This window comes from Empidonax traillii, unplaced genomic scaffold, assembly GCF_003031625.1.
Source record: "Empidonax traillii isolate 1590-97213 ecotype Southwest subspecies unplaced genomic scaffold, ASM303162v1 scaffold22:size5013007, whole genome shotgun sequence".
Lineage (NCBI taxonomy): Eukaryota > Metazoa > Chordata > Aves > Passeriformes > Tyrannidae > Empidonax > Empidonax traillii.
The window spans coordinates 3,017,592-3,023,802 of record NW_020955215.1 but is presented as its reverse complement, the minus strand read 5'-3'; positions in this window follow the sequence as shown (position 1 = coordinate 3,023,802).

Here is a 6,211-nt window from a genome sequence, read left to right as displayed (position 1 = left end):
ACTAGGGGAGGTTAATCCGGGACAAGCTCACTGCAGAGCTGTAACGGGGTTTAGGGACACTGGCCCTGCTGCAGGTGTGGCCCCGAGGCAGAAGTCAAGTGCCTCCTACAGAGTCCTCTGCCAGGAGAGGGATTGTGCCAGGATCACCTGGCTCGTGGTGCTGCCGGCGCTGGGCTGGTGCCGCAGGTATGCCCGGAGAGCAGCAGCCTCACCATCTGAGGAGACACAGCTTCCAACACACTTTGCCTTCCATATGCTTGTGCAGACACTGCAACATCCAAATCCCTGCTACAGGGAAGCACCATATGGGGGAAATGCTGCAAAGATGGATCTTTCACCTTCTCCCAGGAAGGGGCCGTTGGAAAGGGCTTCCTCTGAACCACAGCCAACTACCACAGATCAAAAATAATAATAAACCTAATCACCCCTGAATCCTCAGCCCCACAAGTGAGCCATCATCTGGTTTTCTGGCTTTTACAGCCCCAGCTTGCCTACAGCAATGCTTCCCGATTCCAGCCGTGCAGGTATGACTGGGAGCATTGGGAACTGGGCCACCCGTGTGGCAGCGGCAGCAGGACAGAGCCCTGATTGTTCCCAGAGAGCTGTGCCAAAGGGAGGAAGATCATGGAATCACAGAATGGCCTGGGTGGGAAAAAACCTTAAAGCCCATTTCATTCTGCCCCCCCAGGGGAAGGGACACCTTCCAGTAGACCAGGTTGCTCCAATCCCCATCCAACCTGGCCTTGAGCACTTCCAGGGATGGGCCAATAACCCAGCAATAACCTCAAATTGTGAGTCTGCTGTTCCAAGAACAGCCATGCTGGGGCAAAACAGGTCCTTCCCACATCCTTTTCCCCTTTTATCTTTGCAGCAGCTACTGCAGGAAGGTGAAGCTTTCACCTTTCCCCAGGGACCTGCCTGGGATGGATGACTGGGGACCAGCGCTGGAAAAAGGCCACAGCTGGCTGCCTCTCTATGTCCTAAAGAGATATCCTGCCTTTCCCTCCATATCCTTCTCCTCTTGTCATGCCCTGCACCTTCTCCACTTGTGACTCAGCTGCTGGCTGGGATGAAGCCATCACTTGCCAAGGCATCTTTAAAATGACAAAGGATAAAGTATTTTTGGAAACCCTCTGGCAGATAACCCCTGATGCTGCAATGTCTTCTCCAGCTGCTGGGGCCAGGACTTTCAATTCACAGCATCACAAAAATCTCTGTGCAAGACAGGGAGGGAGAAGAACTTTCCCCTGTGACCACTGAACTGTTATTTTCAGCCCAACCCAGAAATAAATGAGGAAAAATATCCACCACTTTCACAGGAGAATAATGCCCAGCTGGGAGGGAGGGAAGGGGTTACGAGGCCTGATGCTAAATCCCTGTGGGCAAGAAAGCCTGGATGGATCTCTGGATGTATTCCTGTGTGTGTATGTGACAGTTGAAGGATACCAACTTATTTCTTGTCTGTGCTCTTACAGTGTATATTCACTGCTTTATTGGAATTGCAAGACACAAATTGGCTGCAGTTTTCGGTCGCCCAGTGCCCCGACACCGGTGCTGTGCTCCCCCCATGCAGGGTCTGACACCCACCCTGCACATGGAGCAGCTCTTCACTCATCATCCCCCGAACCAAAGGCCAGCTCTGTTTCCAGCAGCAACGCCGGAGCAGAAGGCAGCAGCAACACCTTCACTTCCCACTTCCCAGCCTCTAAAAATGGCATTTTTAGCACTTGTACCACAGCGACCCAGAAGGTGCTGTTGCGTGAACGACCCCACACAGGTCACAGCTGTGACTTCATTTTTTCCAAGATCTCTCTCTTTCCTGGTGTTCTGTGCACCAGGGAAATACAGCAGGCTAAAAGCTACAAGATTTTTTTTTTTTTTTTTTTTTTTACATACCACAGTAGAAACAGTTACCGAGTTATATTTGTCAGAGTCACAGTAGTTTATGCATATTTGCTATTCACAGACTGCAGAATATTGCCAATAACCTCACTGGTGGGGACTGACAACACGGATACATGCATTCAGGTGAGACCATTAGCAAGGATGTCTATACTGTGTTAAGCACATTCATTTTTTTTTTAAACACCTTCCAGTAAAATCAATTCCTTTAAATTTGTAGTTAAAACTTTTTTTTTTTTTTTTTGTTTCCACAATTACGCACAAAAGAACCTGTAAACAGTTTGACATTACACTTATGTACAAGTGAACCACGTTGGAAAGTCGAGAGGTAATTCAGTGGGTGCCACTTAATCTACATCAATGTGCAACAGACTGACTCAGCCTCAGCAAAGTCATTAAGTGCTGTATGAGGTCCGAAAATGTAACGTAAGCAAGGCCCCAAGAGATCACATCACCAAACCCCCTCTGCACCCCGTGTTGGCTGGGACAATATTGCACTGGCAGCACCTGCTCCTCTGTACAACCCCAAATGCCTTGGGGGGACCTGGTCCTGCCACCTCCCTGGGGTTGGGGATGGCCAGAAGGGACCACAAAGGGCCCCCAGGGAGGACATCATTCCCCTCAACTGCAACGCCCACCCGTTCAGCCAGCTGGGCCCTGTCACCCTCCTGCTTCACCTCAGTAAGTTTTGTCTGTGTAACTCTGAATTCTGCTTTTTCGTGTTTGCTTTAGCATTGCTATAGTTTAAAATCTGCAATATCCTATTTATAAACGGATCTCTTAGCTAAGTGACATCGATAATGCCAAGAAAAATAAAGAATGTCTTTTTATAATATAAATAATTTAAAAGTGCTTTTTCTGTTTTTTTTTTTTCTTTTCTTTTTTTTTTTTTTCTTTTACTATTAATCTACAAAACCCCGTTGGGGCATAAACTATCCATAAGACTGGACAATTATTTTGTACCATGATACACATGGGGCCTTATGCATAAAGTATTCTGAAAGTCCATACTTGCAGTGGTGGGAAGGGCTTTGGGGAGGGTAAGGAGCTGGAAAGTTTCCTCCAGCCTTTCTAGGGCTGGGAGATCAGACTGGGACACAGCAGAAGGGCTTGGTTACATGATGGCCATTTCCAATAAACCCCAACCTTGTCTTCTCCTTCAGCCCGCAATTTGAAAATGAAATTAATAAATGGACTCACCAAACCAGAATTAAACCCCCAAAATGTTCTCCAGAGCACTGTGAAGCCTCTGGACAGTGTGTGCAGATGGTAAAATAATTTGGTCCCCGTGGGTCTGTGTAAACAGACACATTCTCCCTGTGTCTCCCCCTGACGCTCTGAGTCCTGCTCTGGTGTCTCAAGGTGTTTGGGCACACAACAAACCCCTTGGAAACTGGGAATTCTGCCCGTGAGAGGTGGAAGCTGTTGTGGGCACCGGGACAGGCGGGATGTGGGTGGCTGTGACAGGAGCTGTGTCACTCACCCTGTAGCCCACAGGGGCAGGGGGTGCTCACCACGCTCCCTCCCCAGCGCCCTAAGCTAAGTTTAATCAAGACTAAAGACCAGGCCATGGTATTTGCAGGCTGGCTGTGCCACACCATCCCTGAACAACTGGACCTGTGCCACACGTACATGGATGTGAATGTTCTTATTCATCCTCACTGGGTCAAGTGCCCATTTTTCTTGAGAAAAGGTGTTTTATGGGAGTCTCAGTCCCACTGAAGTCAACGTAAGTTTTTTTGTTAATTTCAACAGAACTTATATTTGGTCTTTGTTATGTGTGGAAAGTAGCTCAAAGTCCAGTTTGCCCCCAGATATTTTAGAAAGAATGAAGTACTCTGTGAACTGAGTTCAATTTTGGCTTGCTACCAGAACTGTCCTAGGGAGAAACATGGGTTCTCTCACTGAAACAAAGTAGAATTGAGTAGAATATATTTTAGAGCCTAAAACCCAGCTGCCTTTCTGGCAACCTCATTCCAGTTACCTTTTCTCCTCTGAAATACCTCGTCTCCATTCTTCCCTTCATGGGCCCATTTCCCTGCACAGCCCCAAGGAAAAGTCCTGGAAGGAGGAAGGTGCCGGACACACCGAGCATGGACTGCATTCCCCTCCTCCTGCTGAGCTGGCCATAGGCTTGGAGGTACCACTTTGACACACACCTATTGCAGGGATTTCCTGTCCCTGAGAACAGTGAGAGGTGCCCACCCCAGAGGGGAGGGAGGAGCAACCTTGCCAAGAAGGCATTGGCACCTGCCTTTCATCCCAAGGAGTGTGATTGTATCTATCCAACTATATGGAAATATGTATAGTTTTGTGCCTCCTTATGTCCATGGTATTATTTTTGGCAATAAGTATTCCAGAGTAAATGTCGCCTTCCTGCCACCATCCTGGTGCCTACAGAAGGTTTGGTTGCTCTTTCCTGATCCACTGCCACACAGCTGAACTATGGGGCCATCATGGAGCAGCATTTTTCATTCCCCTGGTCCCTATCTCTACCTGCCCACGTTTTTTCCACACTGTTGCTGGATGCTTCCATCCCCTGCCCCTGCTCCAGTGGTGGCCGAATGAGGTGCCCCAAAGGTGGCTCTTTGAGGGGGTCCCATGGGACAGTGGTGGTGCAGAGAGAGCAGTGAGTGAGGAGGGAGAGAAAGGGAGCTCTGAGCAGCATCCACACAGCTCTGACTCTGCTGGGGAGAAGTGACAGCCCTCCCACCACCACCCAGGGCTCCTGTGTTCCACCTACAGCCCACCAGTCACTCTGAGCAGCACAAAACCTGGCAGCACAGCCCCAGCTCTACACAAGCCACTCATAAAACAACCACACATGTAGTCAGACCAGAACAAGGTCCCTTAGTAACGCAGCAGAGCACATATGAACGCACACACACATAAGAGCCCCACGTCTGGGCACTGCCCTCCTCCAACCCCATCTCAAATTGGGTTTCCCAGCAGGTTTGGCCTGCCTGTGATTACTGAAGTTTAAGACCTTTATTTCTGTAGCACTGGAGAGTAATAACCATTTCATCTCAAACTGGAGACATGAAGGCCACATAAATCAAGCCCGCTCAGGCGCATTTCATTTCGTCTAATTTTTCCACAGTTATTAATCATTGAGCAATCCTGTGTCCCCTGAACATCAGCCTGGGAACACACACACGCACACACACACATCCAACGCCTGTTCTTCCACTCTGGCACATGCAGTTTACAGCCCAAATATTTGTGATATTAAAAAGAGACTTGGAAAGATCTGGATTGAAAGGACAAGGTTTTAGCTCCAGTCTGCTGCCAAGGAATCTGAGTGACCTGTCCCCAGCCCCATCCTCTGCTGGAAATCCTGAGGAGAGCCCTAGCTGTTTCCCGATTTTCCTTGCTTGGTGCCAGAGCCGGGGGGACAAGGTGTGGGAAATGTTGAGCAGGAAAAGAAAAATGCAATAAACTAACCATGACATAACTAAGCAGGGTCAGATCTGTGGATCTTGTGCAAAACACTGATTTCTGTGGGAAAATGTGCCCTTTGAGCCTGTAAGTGGAGGGCGGCACAGCAGCCAGGCCTGAACGCCAGCATGACAGAATGTCCTAAAACCTGAACTTGTTCTAAAGCACAATCCTGGGAAATCTCTGAGTTTCCTCACTGAGCATTTCCCAGCCCAGAGCCTCTCCTTCCCAATCCTTGGTACCAACACGGTATGCCAGATGTCAGGAATGGCACCTTTTCCATATACAATCTCTACAGAGGTGATAACCAGCTGCCACATCAAAGCCCTGTTCTCCAGCAACCTGGAGATGTATTGCTGGAATGGTTTCCCCCTCCCCACAGCCAGCTCATGCTTATGGATCCCTCTGGACAAGTATTGCTTCCTATTTTTGCTGGTAAAATGTGCATCTTCACCAAAACACACCTTGTAAAGACCTCGCAGTTCTCTACCAAACCATTCTGTGCAGCCCGGCACGATGGAACCCCAAAGGAAACAAGATTCCATCCTGCTGGAACTGTACGAGGATCACAGAGAGAACCAGTGCAGACAGGACAGCATCTCCCACAGCAGCCTCTGGAATTTAGTAGGGGGAAGCCCTCGAACCTGCAGGATGCTAAATAAGTCAGAATCCAAGTGCTCTGTGCTACCAGCACTGTCACTGTCCGTAGTTTTTTCTATGCATATAAAATCTTCTTCCTGTGCCTTCAGAAAATGAAAAATATATCCCAAATCCTCCAGCTGGTTTGTTCCCAGATATGGCCAACACAGGCTAGTTGGAGCAATTAAGTTTCCATCACTCTCCATGGTTTCCTTCCCTAGCAGCCTGAGTC